Raw genomic sequence first — 20,987 nt, 5'->3', positions numbered from 1 at the left:
AGAAGCCATACTAATGGGGGATTTCAACTTCCCCGTATAAAATGGGAAAAGCCGATGGGGGGCACGACAGACGAAATTGAAATGGTGGAAATGACAAATGACTGCTTCCTAACGCAATTTGTGAAGGCACCGACTAGAGGGGAAGCATGCCTTGACTTAGTCTTTTCAAATAATGAAGACAGAATAACAAAAACAGAGGCAAACACAGACCACAACATGGTCTCATTTGAAATATTTTTTAAAACCCCAAAAGTAATGACTAAAGCTAAGGTTTACAATTTTAGAAAAGCAAACTATGAAGGTATGAAACAGAGACTAACAGAAGTAGATTGGAGTAAAATAGAGAACACATCCACAGAAAAAGGATGGCTGTTTTTTAAAAATATAGTACTAGAGGCGCAAAACAATTACATCCCGAAAGTAGACAAATCTAAATCTAAAACAAAATGGCCAAAATGGTTTAATAGATCAATTAAAGAAAAAATTCAGTGAAAAAAGGCACTTTACAGAGAGTTTAAAAGTGACCAAAAACAATGTACACAGAAAGAGTACTTGGAACTGCAAACACAAGTCAAACAGGAAGTTAGAAAGGCCAAGAGAGAGATAGAAATCAATATTGCTAAGGGGGCTAAAACCAATTCCAAAATATTTTTCCAATATTATAACAGCAAGAGAACATTCAAAGAGTAGGTTAAATGTCTAAGAGACACAAATGGCAAAATCATAGATGAAGAAAAAAAAAATAGCAAATATATTAAATGATTACTTTTGACAGGTTTTTACAAAGGAGGACACCAACATGCCCCAACATGTCGACCTGTTCCTATCCAATTTTAAATAACTTTAGCATAACAGAGGCAGAAGTTAGCATGGTTTTAGGAAAGGGAGATCATGTCTAACTAACTTACTTTTTTGAGGATGCAACATTGAAAATGGATAATTGCAAAGCATACATCATGGTTTATTAAGATTTCCAGAAAGCTTTTGACAAAGTCCCCCATAAAAGATTAATTCTCAAACTGAACGCAGTAGGGATTCAAGGAAATGCATGCACATGGCTTAGGGAGTGGTTAACATGCATGAAACAGAAAGTTCTGATTAGAGGAGAAACCTCAAAATGGAGCGAGGTAACCAGTGGTGTAACACAGGGATCAGTATTAGGTCCTCTGCTATTCCTAATCTACATTAATGATTTAGATTCTGGTATAGTAAGCAAACTCGTTAAGTTTGCAGACAACACAAAAATAAGAGGAGTGGCAAACACTGCTGCAGCAGCAAAGGTAATTCAAAATGATCTAGGCAGCATTCAGAACTGGGCAGACACATGGCTAATGACATTTAATAGAGAAAAGTGTAAAGTATTGCACTATACATTTTATATGGGAGATACTGAAATAGAAGAAGGGAACTATGAAAAAGACCTAGGAGTTTATGTTGACTCAGAAATGTCTTCATCTAGACAATGTGGGGAAGCTATAAAAAAGGCCAACAAGATGCTCGGATATATTGTGAGAAGTGTTGAATTTAAATCAAGGGAAGTAATGTTAAAACTTTACAATGCATTAGTTAGACCTCACCTTGAATATTGTGTTCAGTTCTGGTCACCTCGTTACAAAAAGGATATTGCTGCTCTAGATAGAGTGCAAAGAGCAGCAACCAGAATTATCCCGGGTTTAAAAGGCATGTCTTATGCAGACAGGCTAAAAGAATTCAATCAATTCATTCTTGATCAAAGACCACTATGCGGCGATCTGATTCAGACATTCAAAATCCTAAAAGGTATAGACAATGTCGACCCAGGGGACTTCTTTGACCTGAAAAAGAAACAAGGCCCAGTGGTCACAAATGTAGATTAGATAAAGGGTCATTCAGAACAGAAAATAGGAGGCACTTTTTTACACAGAGAATTGTGAGGGTCTGGAAATAACTCCCCAGTAATGTTGTTGATGCTGACACCCTGGGATCCTTCAAGAAGCTGCTTGATGAGATTCTGGGATCAATAAGCTACTAACAACCAAACGAGCAAGATGGGCTGAATGGCCTCCTCATTTGTAAACTTTCTTATGTTCTTACGTTCTACCGTTTATTTTAATTATATTAAGGTTTATTTATAGGGCTGCATTTACAGATTAATCGGCTCTGATTCAGTAGTATCTACATACGGAATTCAAGTGAATGGGTATACTGTACTGACAAAACTAATTACTGATATGGCGTCTGTTATTTTTTTTAAATTCTATTTCATAACTACATTTGTAGTTATAATTAAGAATAAACTGATAAAAACCACAATCGCAAATCCTCAATCGGTGGCAATGAAGCAGCCAGTGTATTTAAAAGACGTGTGGAGTTTTTTTTTCACTGATCAAAATATACATGATTAACCAAGGTGTGCAATATAACTGGGCTACTGTTGATGTGCAATAATTAGTATTTATGTGCAAACTATAATGAGTTTATCAAGTGTGCAATATGATGTTTTTGATTCAGCCAGATATAATGTTTGTTGGGCCAGATGGTTAACTATTGAGTGCTATCATATAACTTTGGATGTGATTTATTATGAAATAATTTGTTCTGTATTTGAGAACTCTCCAAAAGGTTTATTACCTGCAGAGCACAATAAATGCTCCATTTCTACTGTCTCTCTGGGTTCTGTTCCAGCTTCTTCTCTCCTCTCCTCTGTGACTTTATTTTCTATTGCAAAATTAAGAATAGGCACCACACGCTCACACACGCTCACACACACACACGCACACGCACACAAACTCAAACAAAGAGCGATCTACAATTTAGAACAATGTTAGCCTCTTATATGCATTATTTTCAAAGTCTATATGACTGCACTTATTATTATTATTATTATTATTATTATTATTATTATTATTATTATTATTATTATTATTATTTATTTTATTTTGTTTTCTGCCAAAACATGCTCAAAAACTCACAAAATTCGGTACACCGGTATATGCCTATGGATGATAGTCGGTGATATTCAGCAAATCTGCACAAGTCACATGGTTCGGCAGCCATATTGGTTTTTGCAGAATTTAAATTTTCTACTATCCAATAATTCCAATATGTGTGCCAAATTTGACACAGTTATCACAGTTGTGATAGCGCTTCATTTATAATAACCAATGCGCTTAAATTTCACGATAACTGCTTGGAAGCCGTAAAGTTGCTCGCAACTCTAGTTATTATTATTATTATTATTATTATTATTATTATTATTATTATTATTATTATTATTATTTATTCTATTTTGTTTTCTGCCAAAACATGCTCAAAAACTCACGAGATTCGGTACACCGGTAGATGCCTATGGATGATAGTCGGTGATATTCAGCAAATCTGCACAAGTCACATGGTTCGGCAGCCATATTGGATTTTGCAGAATTATGTGTCGGAAACCGCTTACTGCAGAGTTCTGAAAATTGCTATACATGTTGAGGGATAGTCCATGATTAACTGTTGTTAATATGAAGCTGATTGGTTCTGTGGTTTGGCAACCACATTGATTAATGGCATAAAATTACCATAAACATATAAAATCATCAAAATTCAAACATCTTCTTCTCTTGTGGTCTGGATCAGCACGCCTTGTTCATCTGGTAGAGTTAACAGTGCCATGGGAGGACGCTGTAGATGAGGCGTATGAGAGGAAGAAACTGCGGTATGCTCAACTAGCCACTGAAGTGGAACAGTGAGGATGGAGAGTTCGGGTTTACCCAGTGGAGGTGGGTTGTCGAGGATTTGTGGCACACTCTACAACCCAGAGCAGCAACTGGCTGTGGTTGAGACGGAAAGATTCTGGCTGGGGATCTCACAATAGAAAGAAAGAAACGCTGATGTACAGGTAAGTAAGCTGGGCTGAGTTGAGTGGGGGACGGAGGGGGGTGATGCTGGGACGCCAGAATCACCGTCGAGCCCTCTTGAGGTGTCGTGGGCTAGTCGACGAAACACTGAGGATAGAAGGTGCCCACTTGAAGACCCCAGAGATGTACCCTACTTAGCTCAATCCAGACGGTTGTCATGCTGATCCGCTGGGGAGACCGCACTGTGGTTGATCCCCGGAGGCCGGCATCGCAACCTTTGTGTGTGCTGATGCGCCAGGGAGGCAAAATAAGCTGATCCCTGGAGCCAGCATTACACTTCAGCCATCAACACCAGACAGAAGGATATCTACATCATCATATGGAAGGAAACGTAAATGGATGGAGACACAGATGGATCACATTAGTTTACTGTAAAGCTACATCTTAGTTGGTGCTTATCTTGGTGAGAGCCGAGTTCAAATCAGCATGATGTTTTAACATCTACTCTCGTGTAATGGAAATCATCATGTGATTTATTATGAAATAATTTGTTCTGTATTTGAGCCAACTCTCCAAAAGGTCTATTACCTGCAGAGCACAATAACTGCTCAATTTGTACTGTCTCTCTGGGTTCTGTTCCAGCTTCTTCTCTCCTCTGTCCTGTTTATAATTCCTTGGCATAGGATTCGAGTGGTGTTACTCATAAATCGTGCACATGTTATGTCCTAGTAGCGGTTTGGTCACAATTAAATATGGTGAATTGTGTATTTGCCAGGAACCCCTGATAGCCAATCGTTACACTATTATCACTTTATATTGCTTTAAAAAAATGCACATTAAATGATAGTGGCATTAAAATATACAAAAACCAATACATGCTGTAGACTTTATTTTATATTGCAAAATGAAGAATAGGGCACCACACGCTCACACACACGCACACACACGCACACACACACGCACACAAACTCAAACAAAGAGTGATCTAGAATTTAGAACAATGTTAGCCTCTTATATGCATTATTTTCAAAGACTATATGACAGCATACTATTTAGAATTGTGTGTGCATCCAAATACAATTTAAATAGCCTACTTCTGTGTATTGCCTTAAATAATCACATATTTGAAAATGTGAGATCTACAAATTGATGGCGATGCATATGTCAGCTCTGTGTAGCTTTGCAGTGGTTCAGTAACGGAATACCCCTGTGTCTCGATGTCTTTTATTAAGTTTTTTCTTCTCTCTCTCTTTTTCTGTCTGTCTCACTCTCTCTAATGTTTTTCTTTCTTTCCTTCTCTCTCTCGCTCTCTCGCTCCCTCTCCCTTTCTTTCTTTCTTTCTTCTCTCTCTCTTTCTTTCTCTCTCTCTCTCAGCCCCTCGTGTCAAGGTTACGGCGCTCGTTGCACGAAGATCAGGGCGAGGCTCTCTCAAACAGAGCCACCCTCTGCCAGCTGGCCAACCACGTGAGGCCACGGAGTGTGGCCATCATCCACGTGCCCTCCCCCGCCATGGTGAGTGTTTCCACACAGTGTCTTTCTCCCTCTTGTCAGAATGCCTTTACTTTACGGGTCAGTGTGTCAGTCAGGTGGCAGAGCGAGGATGTCCGAGCTGCCTAGAGAAAACCAGAGGAGCTGCGTGCCGGCTCCACGACACCACTGTGTCTGTACTGGAATTAATTCGTTTGTTTGTTTGTCCTTCAGCCGAAGATCAGCGCTGCCAAAAGCAGACGGAATGTGCAGAATTTTCATCGACGCCTGCAGAAACCTGGGAGTGTCTGAGGTGAGCTGGTCATCCACTTCCCTCCTGTCCTGGTCTCTTCATTCACAGGGGGCCGAAGCAATAAGCTTGTCATTCAATATCTATAATTGCACCATATTAAGTTTTCCAGCTATGCTATACTTTTTTTTTTAATGCTGACCTATTTTTTCAGAACCATGGCAGTGCAACTTTTCGTACCAATGGTTTACATAAACAGTTCACCGAGGGTCTCCCCTGGTAAAGGCACGGCCGTGTGGTGTGCAGGGGGGAGTCACGCAGTCAGAATGGGGATGTATATGTATATATGTGTCTGTGTGACAAATGTAAACACTAAAAAGCTCTTCATATCCACTGCCTCCTATTTCTTTTTTTTTTTTTTAATTGTCAAGGACCTCAAAATGAACCACTATAAATATCCAAAGGACAAAGATGCTGTAACATGTAGCAGACCCCGATATGAATGTGATGCAGCCGTCTGAAATCTCTGTGTAACAAATAGTTAGCGTCCGATGGCAATGACGAGCCATTAAGATCAGCTGTGCTGTTTGATTATTCTTAGTGAACTTTGTACAATTAAATATATATAGTATTAGGGGTGCAGTGTAAGAGACACAGTGATGTTCACCCACTCCAGGTCACGGCTTCCAGAAAGGTGAAAAGGTCTCTATTTGTATCGCACAGAACCAGATTATGATATTCTGTATGTACTGAGCAGTATACACAACACACTGCACAGTCAGCAAGCCATTTACAGTTAGCTTAATGGCCATCGAAGCACCTAAAACTACAGCTCTGGCCAAAAGTTTTGCATCACCTAGAATTTTAGGATTGAGACATTAAAAAAAATAAATAAAAAATTAAAACTACATGAACATCATTTAGATCTTTTATTTAACATTGTGTAACTGAAGAATCGATGATATCACAAAAATAGCCTAACATAACAGCAGTACAGTAGTATTTCATGTTCGATTTGAAAAATGCCACATTTTTCTATTTCTTTTTCGTTAAGTATACGTGGAAAACTACAAAGCGGTGTGTAATTTCAATATGTTAACGTAACATTATTCAGCAGGTTTCATTCGACTTTATGAAGCAAAATGTGTTCATTCTAGAGGGGGGTGCGAAACTTTTGGTCACAGACGTAGGTTTTACAGTATTTGTTTTCGGAGGACTGTAATCTCACAGTACTCTCGGTTTTTTGAAGCGCCCTTTTTAGTTCTAGCTAAAGTACAGTCTAGTACAGAGCTGGAAGTAAGAATTGATATATAAATGCCACCAATCAAAATGCTGTGTGTGTGTGTGAGAGAGAGAGAGAGAGTGTGTGTGCGTGTGTGTTGAATCAGAGGTGTTAATAGTCTAAAGTTTAAATCTTCGACCCATGTTTAGAAATTTTGAATTTTGCTCAGGCATTTAAGGGTTGTCAGAAACTTGCAGCCCAAACGTAGGCGTCCATCTTGGTGTTGCCATACGATGGTGTACAGTGCAAGTGAATTTCACAGACAGTATTTCTTTATGAAATGCTGTACACTTACACACAAATACATGTTGCAGTGATGTATAAAAAGGAATGGATTTTCTAAGACTCCTGTTACACAGCAGTTTCACCCATTCCAGGTTTTACTACGAGCTTGATGAGCCCCAGTGTGTCTAGGTAACAAGCTCAGGTGTGTCTGATTTAGACTCGCAGTAAAACCAGGGATGGATCAAGCTGCTTCTTTCCATCCCTGTAACGTTAAAATGTAAACGTTTAAAAACGTGTTTAATCCTGATGGAAATTAACATCCATGTGATTAATCGTGCTTTGCTTATCGTTAACGCCTCTGTGTTTTTTGTCTCTCTTTTTCTCTCTTTTTTGTTTTTCTCTTGTTTTATTCCTCTGAGTTTGAGCAGGGTTACAAACTCACACTAGCCCTGCTGCTGCTGCTGCACTCAGTCCTGGGGTTCAGAGCTCCCCTCAATGAAGTCTGTTATTATTAGTAATATTGAAATGATCAGGAGCCAGGAGTTTGAGCAGGGTTACAAACTCACACTAGCCCTGCTGCTGCTGCTGCACTCAGTCTTGGGGTTCAAAGCTCCCCTCAATGAAGTCTGTTATTATTATTAATATTGAAATGATCAGGAGCCAGGAGTTTGAGCAGGGTTACAAACTCACACTAGCCCTGCTGCTGCTGCTGCACCCAGTCCTGGGGTTCAGAGCTCCCCTCAATGAAGTATGTTATTATTAGTAATATTGAAATGATCAGGAGCCAGGAGTTTGAGCAGGGTTACAAACTCACACTAGCCCTGCTGCTGCTGCACTCAGTCCTGGGGTTCAAAGCTCCCCTCAATGAAGTCTGTTATTATTATTAATATTGAAATGATCAGGATCCAGGAGTTTGAGCAGGGTTACAAACTCACACTGGCCCTGCTGCTGCTGCTGCACCCAGTCCTGGGGTTCAGAGCTCCCCTCAATGAAGTCTGTTATTAATATTAATATTTAAATGATCAGGAGCCAGGAGTTTGAGCAGGGTTACAAACTCACACTAGCCCGGCTACTGCTGCTGCACCCAGTCCTGTGGTTCAGAGCTCCCCTCAATGAAGTCTGTTATTATTATTAATATTAAAATGATCAGGAGCCAAGAGTTTGAGCAGGGTTACAAACTCACACTAGCCCTGCTGCTGCTGCTGCACCCAGTCCTGGGGTTCAGAGCTCCCCTCAATGAAGTCTGTTATTATTATTAATATTGAAATGATCAGGAGCCAGGAGTTTGAGCAGGGTTACAAACTCACACTAGCCCTGCTGCTGCTGCTGCACCCAGTCCTGGGGTTCAGAGCTCCCCTCAATGAAGTATGTTATTATTAGTAATATTGAAATGATCAGGAGCCAGGAGTTTGAGCAGGGTTACAAACTCACACTAGCCCTGCTGCTGCTGCACTCAGTCCTGGGGTTCAAAGCTCCCCTCAATGAAGTCTGTTATTATTATTAATATTGAAATGATCAGGATCCAGGAGTTTGAGCAGGGTTACAAACTCACACTAGCCCTGCTGCTGCTGCTGCACCCAGTCCTGGGGTTCAGAGCTCCCCTCAATGAAGTCTGTTATTAATATTAATATTTAAATGATCAGGAGCCAGGAGTTTGAGCAGGGTTACAAACTCACACTAGCCCGGCTACTGCTGCTGCACCCAGTCCTGTGGTTCAGAGCTCCCCTCAATGAAGTCTGTTATTATTATTAATATTGAAATGATCAGGAGCCAGGAGTTTGAGCAGGGTTACAAACTCACACTAGCCCTGCTGCTGCTGCTGCACCCAGTCCTGGGGTTCAGAGCTCCCCTCAATGAAGTCTGTTATTATTATTAATATTGAAATGATCAGGAGCCAGGAGTTTGAGCAGGGTTACAAACTCACACTAGCCCTGCTGCTGCTGCTGCACTCAGTGCTGGGGTTCAAAGCTCCCCTCAATGAAGTCTGTTATTATTATTAATATTGAAATGATCAGGAGCCAGGAGTTTGAGCAAGGTTACAAATTCACACTAGCCCTGCTGCTGCTGCTGCACCCAGTCCTGGGGTTCAGAGCTCCCCTCAATGAAGTCTGTTATTATTAGTAATATTGAAATGATCAGGAGCCAGGAGTTTGAGCAGGGTTACAAACTCACACTAGCCCTGCTGCTCCTGCTGCACTCAGTCCTGGGGTTCAGAGCTCCCCTCAATGAAGTCTGTTATTATTAGAAATATTGAAATGATCAGGAGCCAGGAGTTTGAGCAGGGTTACAAACTCACACTAGCCCTGCTGCTGCTGCTGCACCCAGTCCTGGGGTTCAGAGCTCCCCTTAATGAAGTCTGTTATTATTATTAATATTGAAATGATCAGGAGCCAGGAGTTTGAGCAGGGTTACAAACTCACACTAGCCCTGCTGCTGCTGCTGCACTCAGTGCTGGGGTTCAAAGCTCCCCTCAATGAAGTCTGTTATTATTAGTAATATTGAAATGATCAGGAGCCAGGAGTTTGAGCAAGGTTACAAATTCACACTAGCCCTGCTGCTGCTGCTGCACTCAGTCCTGGGGTTCAGAGCTCCCCTCAATGAAGTCTGTTATTATTATTAATATTGAAATGATCAGGAGCCAGGAGTTTGAGCAGGGTTACAAACTCACACTAGCCCTGCTGCTGCTGCTGCACCCAGTCCTGGGGTTCAGAGCTCCCCTCAATGAAGTCTGTTATTAATATTAATATTTAAATGATCAGGAGCCAGGAGTTTGAGCAGGGTTACAAACTCACACTAGCCCGGCTACTGCTGCTGCACCCAGTCCTGTGGTTCAGAGCTCCCCTCAATGAAGTCTGTTATTATTATTAATATTGAAATGATCAGGAGCCAGGAGTTTGAGCAGGGTTACAAACTCACACTAGCCCTGCTGCTGCTGCTGCACCCAGTCCTGGGGTTCAGAGCTCCCCTCAATGAAGTCTGTTATTATTATTAATATTGAAATGATCAGGAGCCAGGAGTTTGAGCAGGGTTACAAACTCACACTAGCCCTGCTGCTGCTGCTGCACTCAGTGCTGGGGTTCAAAGCTCCCCTCAATGAAGTCTGTTATTATTATTAATATTGAAATGATCAGGAGCCAGGAGTTTGAGCAAGGTTACAAATTCACACTAGCCCTGCTGCTGCTGCTGCACCCAGTCCTGGGGTTCAGAGCTCCCCTCAATGAAGTCTGTTATTATTAGTAATATTGAAATGATCAGGAGCCAGGAGTTTGAGCAGGGTTACAAACTCACACTAGCCCTGCTGCTCCTGCTGCACTCAGTCCTGGGGTTCAGAGCTCCCCTCAATGAAGTCTGTTATTATTAGAAATATTGAAATGATCAGGAGCCAGGAGTTTGAGCAGGGTTACAAACTCACACTAGCCCTGCTGCTGCTGCTGCACCCAGTCCTGGGGTTCAGAGCTCCCCTTAATGAAGTCTGTTATTATTATTAATATTGAAATGATCAGGAGCCAGGAGTTTGAGCAGGGTTACAAACTCACACTAGCCCTGCTGCTGCTGCTGCACTCAGTGCTGGGGTTCAAAGCTCCCCTCAATGAAGTCTGTTATTATTAGTAATATTGAAATGATCAGGAGCCAGGAGTTTGAGCAAGGTTACAAATTCACACTAGCCCTGCTGCTGCTGCTGCACTCAGTCCTGGGGTTCAGAGCTCCCCTCAATGAAGTCTGTTATTATTATTAATATTGAAATGATCAGGAGCCAGGAGTTTGAGCAGGGTTACAAACTCACACTAGCCCTGCTGCTGCTGCTACACCCAGTCCTGGGGTTCAGAGCTCCCCTCAATGAAGTATGTTATTATTAGTAATATTGAAATGATCAGGAGCCAGGAGTTTGAGCAAGGTTACAAACTCACACTAGCCCTGCTGCTGCTGCTGCACTCAGTCCTGGGGTTCAAGCTCCCCTCAATGAAGTCTGTTATTATTATTAATATTGAAATGATCAGGATCCAGGAGTTTGAGCAGGGTTACAAACTCACACTAGCCCTGCTGCTGCTGCTGCACCCAGTCCTGGGGTTCAGAGCTCCCCTCAATGAAGTCTGTTATTAATATTAATATTTAAATGATCAGGAGCCAGGAGTTTGAGCAGGGTTACAAACTCACACTAGCCCGGCTACTGCTGCTGCACCCAGTCCTGGGGTTCAGAGCTCCCCTCAATTAAGTCTGTTATTATTATTAATATTGAAATGATCAGGAGCCAGGAGTTTGAGCAGGGTTACAAACTCACACTAGCCCTGCTGCTGCTGCTGCACCCAGTCCTGGGGTTCAGAGCTCCCCTCAATGAAGTCTGTTATTATTATTAATATTGAAATGATCAGGAGCCAGGAGTTTGAGCAGGGTTACAAACTCACACTAGCCCTGCTGCTGCTGCTGCACTCAGTGCTGGGGTTCAAAGCTCCCCTCAATGAAGTCTGTTATTATTATTAATATTGAAATGATCAGGAGCCAGGAGTTTGAGCAAGGTTACAAATTCACACTAGCCCTGCTGCTGCTGCTGCACCCAGTCCTGGGGTTCAGAGCTCCCCTCAATGAAGTCTGTTATTATTAGTAATATTGAAATGATCAGGAGCCAGGAGTTTGAGCAGGGTTACAAACTCACACTAGCCCTGCTGCTCCTGCTGCACTCAGTCCTGGGGTTCAGAGCTCCCCTCAATGAAGTCTGTTATTATTAGAAATATTGAAATGATCAGGAGCCAGGAGTTTGAGCAGGGTTACAAACTCACACTAGCCCTGCTGCTGCTGCTGCACCCAGTCCTGGGGTTCAGAGCTCCCCTTAATGAAGTCTGTTATTATTATTAATATTGAAATGATCAGGAGCCAGGAGTTTGAGCAGGGTTACAAACTCACACTAGCCCTGCTGCTGCTGCTGCACTCAGTGCTGGGGTTCAAAGCTCCCCTCAATGAAGTCTGTTATTATTAGTAATATTGAAATGATCAGGAGCCAGGAGTTTGAGCAAGGTTACAAATTCACACTAGCCCTGCTGCTGCTGCTGCACTCAGTCCTGGGGTTCAGAGCTCCCCTCAATGAAGTCTGTTATTATTATTAATATTGAAATGATCAGGAGCCAGGAGTTTGAGCAGGGTTACAAACTCACACTAGCCCTGCTGCTGCTGCTACACCCAGTCCTGGGGTTCAGAGCTCCCCTCAATGAAGTATGTTATTATTAGTAATATTGAAATGATCAGGAGCCAGGAGTTTGAGCAAGGTTACAAACTCACACTAGCCCTGCTGCTGCTGCTGCACTCAGTCCTGGGGTTCAAGCTCCCCTCAATGAAGTCTGTTATTATTATTAATATTGAAATGATCAGGATCCAGGAGTTTGAGCAGGGTTACAAACTCACACTAGCCCTGCTGCTGCTGCTGCACCCAGTCCTGGGGTTCAGAGCTCCCCTCAATGAAGTCTGTTATTAATATTAATATTTAAATGATCAGGAGCCAGGAGTTTGAGCAGGGTTACAAACTCACACTAGCCCGGCTACTGCTGCTGCACCCAGTCCTGGGGTTCAGAGCTCCCCTCAATTAAGTCTGTTATTATTATTAATATTGAAATGATCAGGAGCCAGGAGTTTGAGCAGGGTTACAAACTCACACTAGCCCTGCTGCTGCTGCTGCACCCAGTCCTGGGGTTCAGAGCTCCCCTCAATGAAGTCTGTTATTATTATTAATATTGAAATGATCAGGAGCCAGGAGTTTGAGCAGGGTTACAAACTCACACTAGCCCTGCTGCTGCTGCTGCACTCAGTGCTGGGGTTCAAAGCTCCCCTCAATGAAGTCTGTTATTATTATTAATATTGAAATGATCAGGAGCCAGGAGTTTGAGCAAGGTTACAAATTCACACTAGCCCTGCTGCTGCTGCTGCACCCAGTCCTGGGGTTCAGAGCTCCCCTCAATGAAGTCTGTTATTATTAGTAATATTGAAATGATCAGGAGCCAGGAGTTTGAGCAGGGTTACAAACTCACACTAGCCCTGCTGCTCCTGCTGCACTCAGTCCTGGGGTTCAGAGCTCCCCTCAATGAAGTCTGTTATTATTAGAAATATTGAAATGATCAGGAGCCAGGAGTTTGAGCAGGGTTACAAACTCACACTAGCCCTGCTGCTGCTGCTGCAACCAGTCCTGGGGTTCAGAGCTCCCCTTAATGAAGTCTGTTATTATTATTAATATTGAAATGATCAGGAGCCAGGAGTTTGAGCAGGGTTACAAACTCACACTAGCCCTGCTGCTGCTGCTGCACCCAGTCCTGGGGTTCAGAGCTCCCCTCAATGAAGTCTGTTATTATTATTAATATTGAAATGATCAGGAGCCAGGAGTTTGAGCAGGGTTACAAACTCACACTAGCCCTGCTGCTGCTGCTGCACTCAGTCCTGGGGTTCAGAGCTCCCCTCAATGAAGTCTGTTATTATTATTAATATTGAAATGATCAGGAGCCAGGAGTTTGAGCAGGGTTACAAACTCACACTAGCCCTGCTGCTGCTGCTGCACTCAGTGCTGGGGTTCAAAGCTCCCCTCAATGAAGTCTGTTATTAATATTAATATTGAAATGATCAGGAGCCAGGAGTTTGAGCAGGGTTACAAACTCACACTAGCCCTGCTGCTGCTGCTGCACCCAGTCCTGGATTTCAGAGCTCCCCTCAATGAAGTCTGTTATTATTAGTAATATTGAAATGATCAGGAGCCAGGAGTTTGAGCAGGGTTACAAATTCACACTAGCCCTGCTGCTGCTGCACCCAGTCCTGGGGTTCAGAGCTCCCCTCAATGAAGTCTGTTATTATTAGTAATATTGAAATGATCAGGAGCCAGGAGTTTGAGCAGGGTTACAAACTCACACTAGCCCTGCTGCTCCTGCTGCACTCAGTCCTGGGGTTCAAAGCTCCCCTCAATGAAGTCTGTTATTATTAGTAATATTGAAATGATCAGGAGCCAGGAGTTTGAGCAGGGTTACAAACTCACACTAGCCCTGCTGCTGCTGCTGCACCCAGTCCTGGGGTTCAGAGCTCCCCTCAATGAAGTCTGTTATTATTAGTAATATTGAAATGATCAGGAGCCAGGAGTTTGAGCAGGGTTACAAACTCACACTAGCCCTACTGCTGCTGCTGCACTCAGTCCTGGGGTTCAAAGCTCCCCTCAATGAAGTCTGTTATTATTAGTAATATTGAAATGATCAGGATCCAGGAGTTTGAGCAGGGTTACAAACTCACACTAGCCCTGTTGCTGCTGCTGCACCCAGTCCTGGGGTTCAGAGCTCCCCTCAATGAAGTCTGTTATTATTAGAAATATTGAAATGATCAGGAGCCAGGAGTTTGAGCAGGGTTACAAACTCACACTAGCCCTGCTGCTGCTGCTGCACTCAGTGCTGGGGTTCAAAGCTCCCCTCAATGAAGTCTGTTATTATTAGTAATATTGAAATGATCAGGAGCCAGGAGTTTGAGCAAGGTTACAAATTCACACTAGCCCTGCTGCTGCTGCTGCACCCAGTCCTGGGGTTCAGAGCTCCCCTCAATGAAGTCTGTTATTATTAGTAATATTGAAATGATCAGGAGCCAGGAGTTTGAGCAGGGTTACAAACTCACACTAGCCCTGCTGCTCCTGCTGCACTCAGTCCTGGGGTTCAGAGCTCCCCTCAATGAAGTCTGTTATTATTAGAAATATTGAAATGATCAGGAGCCAGGAGTTTGAGCAGGGTTACAAACTCACACTAGCCCTGTTGCTGCTGCTGCACCCAGTCCTGGGGTTCAGAGCTCCCCTCAATGAAGTCTGTTATTATTAGTAATACTGAAATGATCAGGAGCCAGGAGTTTGAGCAGGGTTACAAACTCACACTAGCCCTGCTGCTGCTGCTGCACTCAGTGCTGGGGTTCAAAGCTCCCCTCAATGAAGTCTGTTATTATTAGTAATATTGAAATGATCAGGAGCCAGGAGTTTGAGCAAGGTTACAAATTCACACTAGCCCTGCTGCTGCTGCTGCACTCAGTCCTGGGGTTCAGAGCTCCCCTCAATGAAGTCTGTTATTATTATTAATATTGAAATGATCAGGAGCCAGGAGTTTGAGCAGGGTTACAAACTCACACTAGCCCTGCTGCTGCTGCTGCACTCAGTCCTGGGGTTCAGATCTCCCCTCAATGAAGTCTGTTATTATTAGTAATATTGAAATAATCAGGAGCCAGGAGTTTGAGCAGGGTTACAAACTCACACTAGCCCTGCTGTTGCTGCTGCACTCAGTGCTGGGGTTCAAAGCTCCCCTCAATGAAGTCTGTTATTATTAGTAATATTGAAATGATCAGGAGCCAGGAGTTTGAGCAGGGTTACAAACTCACACTAGCCCTGCTGCTGCTGCTGCACCCAGTCCTGGATTTCAGAGCTCCCCTCAATGAAGTCTGTTATTATTAGTAATATTGAAATGATCAGGAGCCAGGAGTTTGAGCAGGGTTACAAACTCACACTAGCCCTGCTGCTGCTGCTGCACTCAGTCCTGGGGTTCAAAGCTCCCCTCAATGAAGTCTGTTATTATTAGTAATATTGAAATGATCAGGAGCCAGGAGTTTGAGCAGGGTTACAAACTCACACTAGCCCTGCTGCTGCTGCTGCACTCAGTCCTGGGGTTCAAAGCTCCCCTCAATGAAGTCTGTTATTATTAGTAATATTGAAATGATCAGGATCCAGGAGTTTGAGCAGGGTTACAAACTCACACTAGCCCTGCTGCTGCTGCACCCAGTCCTGGGGTTCAGAGCTCCCCTCAATGAAGTATGTTATTATTAGTAATATTGAAATGATCAGGATCCAGGAGTTTGAGCATGGTTACAAACTCACACTAGCCCTGCTGCTGCTGCTGCACCCAGTCCTGGGGTTCAGAGCTCCCCTCAATGAAGTCTGCTTTTATTAATATTGAAATGAGCACATTCCTAGAGGAACATGAAAAATCCATCTTTCAAATGATGGTACAACGCTGTTTATGTCCACAAGATGTCAGTATTGCATTATAAAATAAATTTTAATAAAACGGCTGACAAGAAAGTGAGATTTTTAAAAAAATGTTATTATGGTGCTGCTGTCCTGTACTGCGGTGGGACCAGGGTAAGGGCGGATATGTAAAAAGTCAGATAAATGAATCCTGTTACTATAGTCACCCAATTCTTGTTTTGAGATTAAGCTTTTATTAGGAAGCTCCCTAAAAACCTGGTTTAGAAAGATACAGGGTATAAATGCTTGTGACAGAGTAGTTGTCTGCCGTGTGGGCGCGTGCATTCGCTGCTGAGTGACAGGCAGGAGATCGAGACTGAGGTTGAAGTTGATACGCCCCCCGCAGGTGAAGAGGGTTTATTTACAGATCGACACACTGAACAGCTCACGTGACTCTACCAGCAATGGCAGCGCACGGAGCGCATACAACACAGTGTACGAAAACTCTAGTGGGATCTACAATCTGTGAACTAATCTTCTTTGATCAATAATCAACGAACTCCAGCTATCGGCGGTTTCGACTTGCTCACTCGCTCTTCGGTATCCAGCTGTGTGTTTCACCGACAGCCAGACAGAGCTGAAGAGCTCGATTACTTGAAGAATAATCAAAAAAAAAAAAAAAAGATCTGTTTTTAAAACTGACTAACTGACTAACCTACCGCTATAAAGACATCAGCACCAAAAGGCCAGCTTGAATCCCAGATTTAAAGTCTTCTGTCTGTTTCCTGGTGGTTTGAGTTTATTTAGTTTTGTCACAAGTTGGTGGTTGTGGGTTTCATTCTAATTTGAATATATATATATATATATATATATATATATATATATATATATATATATATATATATATATAGCATTGATCCCCTACACTATAGAAGAGTCAATGTACAGTCCTCAAACACTATAAACAAAAATGGTTGGGTGAGTAAGCAGTGGTGTTTGCCTGCAACCAAAGCATTGTAGATTAGCTTTGGGGAGGAGCTGCATGGTCAGCATTATCTACTCATTAATGAACAGAGAGCTGCCCATGCTGTGTAGTCCAGCCTCCTAACATTCCTCTCTCCTCTCATCTCACTCTCTCTCTCTCTCTCTCTCCAGGACCTCATCTGTCACCCGCAGCACATCCTGGAAAACGAAGGGTTAACCAAAGTGGCCCGGATGGTTCATGCACTGACAGAGACAGCCGCGCAAGGACCCCTCTAGCTCCTAGGACAGGGCTGCCTACCGCTGCCCGACTCAAACTTGCCAAACACAGTCCAGTCAAAGATGTTCTGTGGTACCGAATCGAACATTTCTGCAGTAATATTGATATTTTTGGTCCAGTGCAGGTATCACTTTTTTACTGGCACTTTTAAGCCTTGAGTCGAGGGGCGGGGTTAATTATATCCGTCATTAAGTTGGGTCAGTCTGTCCGTCAGTACGTTGTTTTTTTTTTTGTTTGTTTGTTTGTTTTTTGTTTTTGTTTTTTTACCACATGGTCTCTAATCCTGAGTATCTTGCTCACCACATTACTGCAGGCTCTCTCTCTCTCTCTCTCTCTCTCTCTCTCTCTCTCTCTCTCTCTCTCTCTCTCTCTCTCTCTCTCTCTCTCTCTCTCTCTCTCTCTCTCTCTCTCTCTCTCTCTCTCTCTCTCTCTCTCTCTCTCTCTCTCAGAAGCGTTCTCCTCCTGTTTGCTGAATCAGCTCCATCCTTGCATTTGGTAATATATGAAGAACGTTAAAACGAAGAAAAACACAAGTTCCACTGCGGTCCACAAGGTGGTGCTATTTTGCCATTCAGAAGTTTTTCAGAAGTTTTGGGCAGTTTTAATAAAAAATAGCAAATTTCTTACTCGTTGACATCTCATCCTAAAACATATTGTTACAGAACGCATTTGTTATTCAATTGCCGGAACAGGAAAACGTTTTTATTGCCCATGGTATGCAGTTATTGTTTGCAACACAATATATATATATATATATATATATATATATATATATATATATATATATATATATCTCCTCTCAAAACCCCAGCCCCTCACAGACAATTTCCGCCTGGGAGGCTGTGCCCTTAAATAAATCACAATATCTTCCAAAGTATAGACAGCACAGGCATGGTTCAGGGCTTGAATTCAAGGTAACCCCTTGGGCATCAAGACTAAAACCTCAGGTGTGATAAAAGTCTTACTCAGTACCACACTGGAAGGAGATATCCAGAAAAAATACATAAAAAAACAACAAACGCTTTTCATTTTTTTATGTTCTATAGTCATTTTTTCAACTTGTAGCATATGAAAAGAGCCAGATTTTTTTTCCAGTGCTTCACCAACATGTCTAATATACTGGGTAAAAATTTGGAACTGTTTGAACAAAGGGATCAAATTCTACAGGAGTTTTTACAAAGCTAAGCCCAAGGGTCCCCAAACCTCTCCAAAAATAAACATTGTGTAAATCTTTATGTCAATTGATATACTAAGTTCTAAAAGGGATGTTATCTTCTGGCACCTCACAGGCTAGCCATTGCCACAAGCATTTGCCTTTGAAAGGTTTTTTTTTTTTTTTTTTTTTTTTTTTTCCCTTATCTCATTCAAGAGGTGGGCGTGTTTGTTTGCACATCAATTACTCTGTGATGCATTGGGTTACAAACACAGTAAAGGCAGCAGCAAAACGCAAGCTAGTCGATTGCTTTTGTTTTGAATGCATGGGGGTACTAGACACATTGCGAATGGGATATCTCAGCGGTGAAATGACGGATTCGAAAAATTCCTTCGCTGTTTGACGGTAGGAAAACAACGATTTTGATATCGAGTCAGCTTTTTTCTCTTTTGCTTTTGTAATAATATTAAAAATGAGTTATGAAATATAATATTTACGTGCAGTTCCGTGTTCCGCCGGCGGGGCAAGAGGGGCGTAAAAGGATATATATATATATATATATATATATATATATATATATATATATATATATATATATATATATATATATATTCATACGGTTCATCAACTTCAAAGTGTTTAATTCTCGACGGTCTGGCAAAAACGTGCCGATGTTACGACGAATTCAGTGCCCCTGTCATGGCAAATTTTGCCCCCCTTCCAAATTTGTCCCCCCCTGAGTCATGTGACATGTCAGCGTTCTGTTGCTATGCGCGTCACTGCTTTTGCTCCACAGATCTTGACACTGACAGTTGGAGTTCGTTCGTGCCGTCATACAATTGTAATCAAATCATTTTTCTTTTTACAGTACAAATTTGTAATACTGTGTTTTTTCCCCCTCAGAAAACTACATTTATAAATCGATATGGATCACTTAAGAGCGGTATATCGCTACCTCAGCACAGGTGAGTATCCTGAAAAAGCCACCAAAGAAGAGAAGAGGGGTATCAGAAAGAAAGCCAGTACATTCGTTTTGAAAGGTAAAAAAAATAAATAAATATCGAAAATTAATATTAATACATTATAAGTTATTGAAGCCGTCCTGTATTTTTGAAGATGTACATAGACATTTAAATAAATGATAAACGTGTGTGTGTAATATATATATATATATATGAAAGAAAAGGTTTAAAAGATTAAAACATCTCTCTATATATAACTAATAGCAGAAATGTGAGTACCAGAAAACAGAATTTGTATTAAAGAAGAATATATGTGTATATATATATATATATATATATATATATATATATATATATATATATATATATATATATATATATATCTTTTTTCTTGTTTTGTAGCTGGATCTCTTACTCCTTTCCCGAGCTGTGAGAGAACTCCCCTCCCAGAGGTACATTTCTGTGATGTGGAGGTCTACTGCACATGCAGGAGACCATACAGGATTGGACTGGAGCTGATGGTGGAATGCGGGAGGTGTGGCGAATGGTTCCATGGCCAGTGTGAAGATCTACAGCCAGATGACCTCATAAGTATGGAGGAGTATATGTGCTGCATTTGCAGAGTTACACACATGGGTAAGCATGTAAGTAAAGGTGAAACAGATTTATTATTTTGTTTTTTACTATATGTTTTTTTGAACATTTTATACTAAGCATTCCAGCTTAGTATTATACTAACACTAAAATTTGGTAATGCCTGTCAAACAACTTTACCATAATTTATAACTATTTACATATGTACAGTAGGGCATTGTTAATAAGGCTCATTGTCTTCAGTGTTTATTTTTCATGAGCACACAACTACTTATTTTGAAGACTTTTTTTTTCAGGAGACCTTGGTTCTGTATTGAGACGTTTTTATTTGGAGAAATATTGCAGATGCTTTTGCACTTTCATTTTTAATTGGTATGGTAGTCTTAGTTTCTGAGCTACTGAATTATTGCCTGACTTGAGTATTTCCAGGGCAGAGATATCCAAAGTAAACTGGATGTCAGTTCTAACACCCACCTTGTTTTAATGTAGTTATTGTGAACCAGCTGGGGGAGGGGTTGATTCACTGTATTGAAGTGAATTTGTGCCAAATAAGGTGGGTGTAACATGATATAAAAGTACAGTAAATGTAATTCTGAAGTAATAAACAACTTCACATTTTACATGTGCATGTTACAGACAGTACATGTAATGCTTCAATTTCAAATTCGATTTCCATTCCTATTAAATGATATTAGACAATTACGTACTATACAAGTTAACAGTATGAAATGTCATTTTTAGACAGACAGCCTCTTTAAAGTCTTTCTTTTTTTGTGGGTTATGTGAGAAGGCATTTTAAAGTTCTGTTAAACCTGCTCCTAACACCCCACTCCATAGGTCAGGACCTTGACGTGGTGAGTGGGCTTTTTACCAAAGCTGACCTACAGTATAGCTTTTTTTTCACCACTGCTTACGCATTAAGTCCTGGATAGCACTTTACAATGGAAATATGCAATCTGATCATGTACTGATCATGTTTTATTGTGAAGAATACAGAAAATAAAGTTTGTTACATTTTTCAA

The 20,987-nt window shown here is 41.7% G+C and overlaps 1 long non-coding RNA gene across 1 annotated transcript; it reads left to right on the top strand.

The window, feature by feature from the left end:
• The first annotated feature begins 18,633 nt into the window (after positions 1-18,633).
• Positions 18,634-20,987, top strand: LOC131737600 (uncharacterized). The gene is made up of 3 exons (XR_009329248.1): positions 18,634-18,814; positions 19,313-19,449; positions 19,774-20,987. It is a non-coding gene; the product is annotated as an uncharacterized LOC131737600 (long non-coding RNA).

The sequence above is a fragment of the Acipenser ruthenus genome, chromosome 7 (genome assembly GCF_902713425.1).
Source record: "Acipenser ruthenus chromosome 7, fAciRut3.2 maternal haplotype, whole genome shotgun sequence".
Lineage (NCBI taxonomy): Eukaryota > Metazoa > Chordata > Actinopteri > Acipenseriformes > Acipenseridae > Acipenser > Acipenser ruthenus.
The sequence above is the reverse complement of the archived record's forward strand: the minus strand, read 5'-3'. Positions and strand labels throughout refer to the sequence as shown.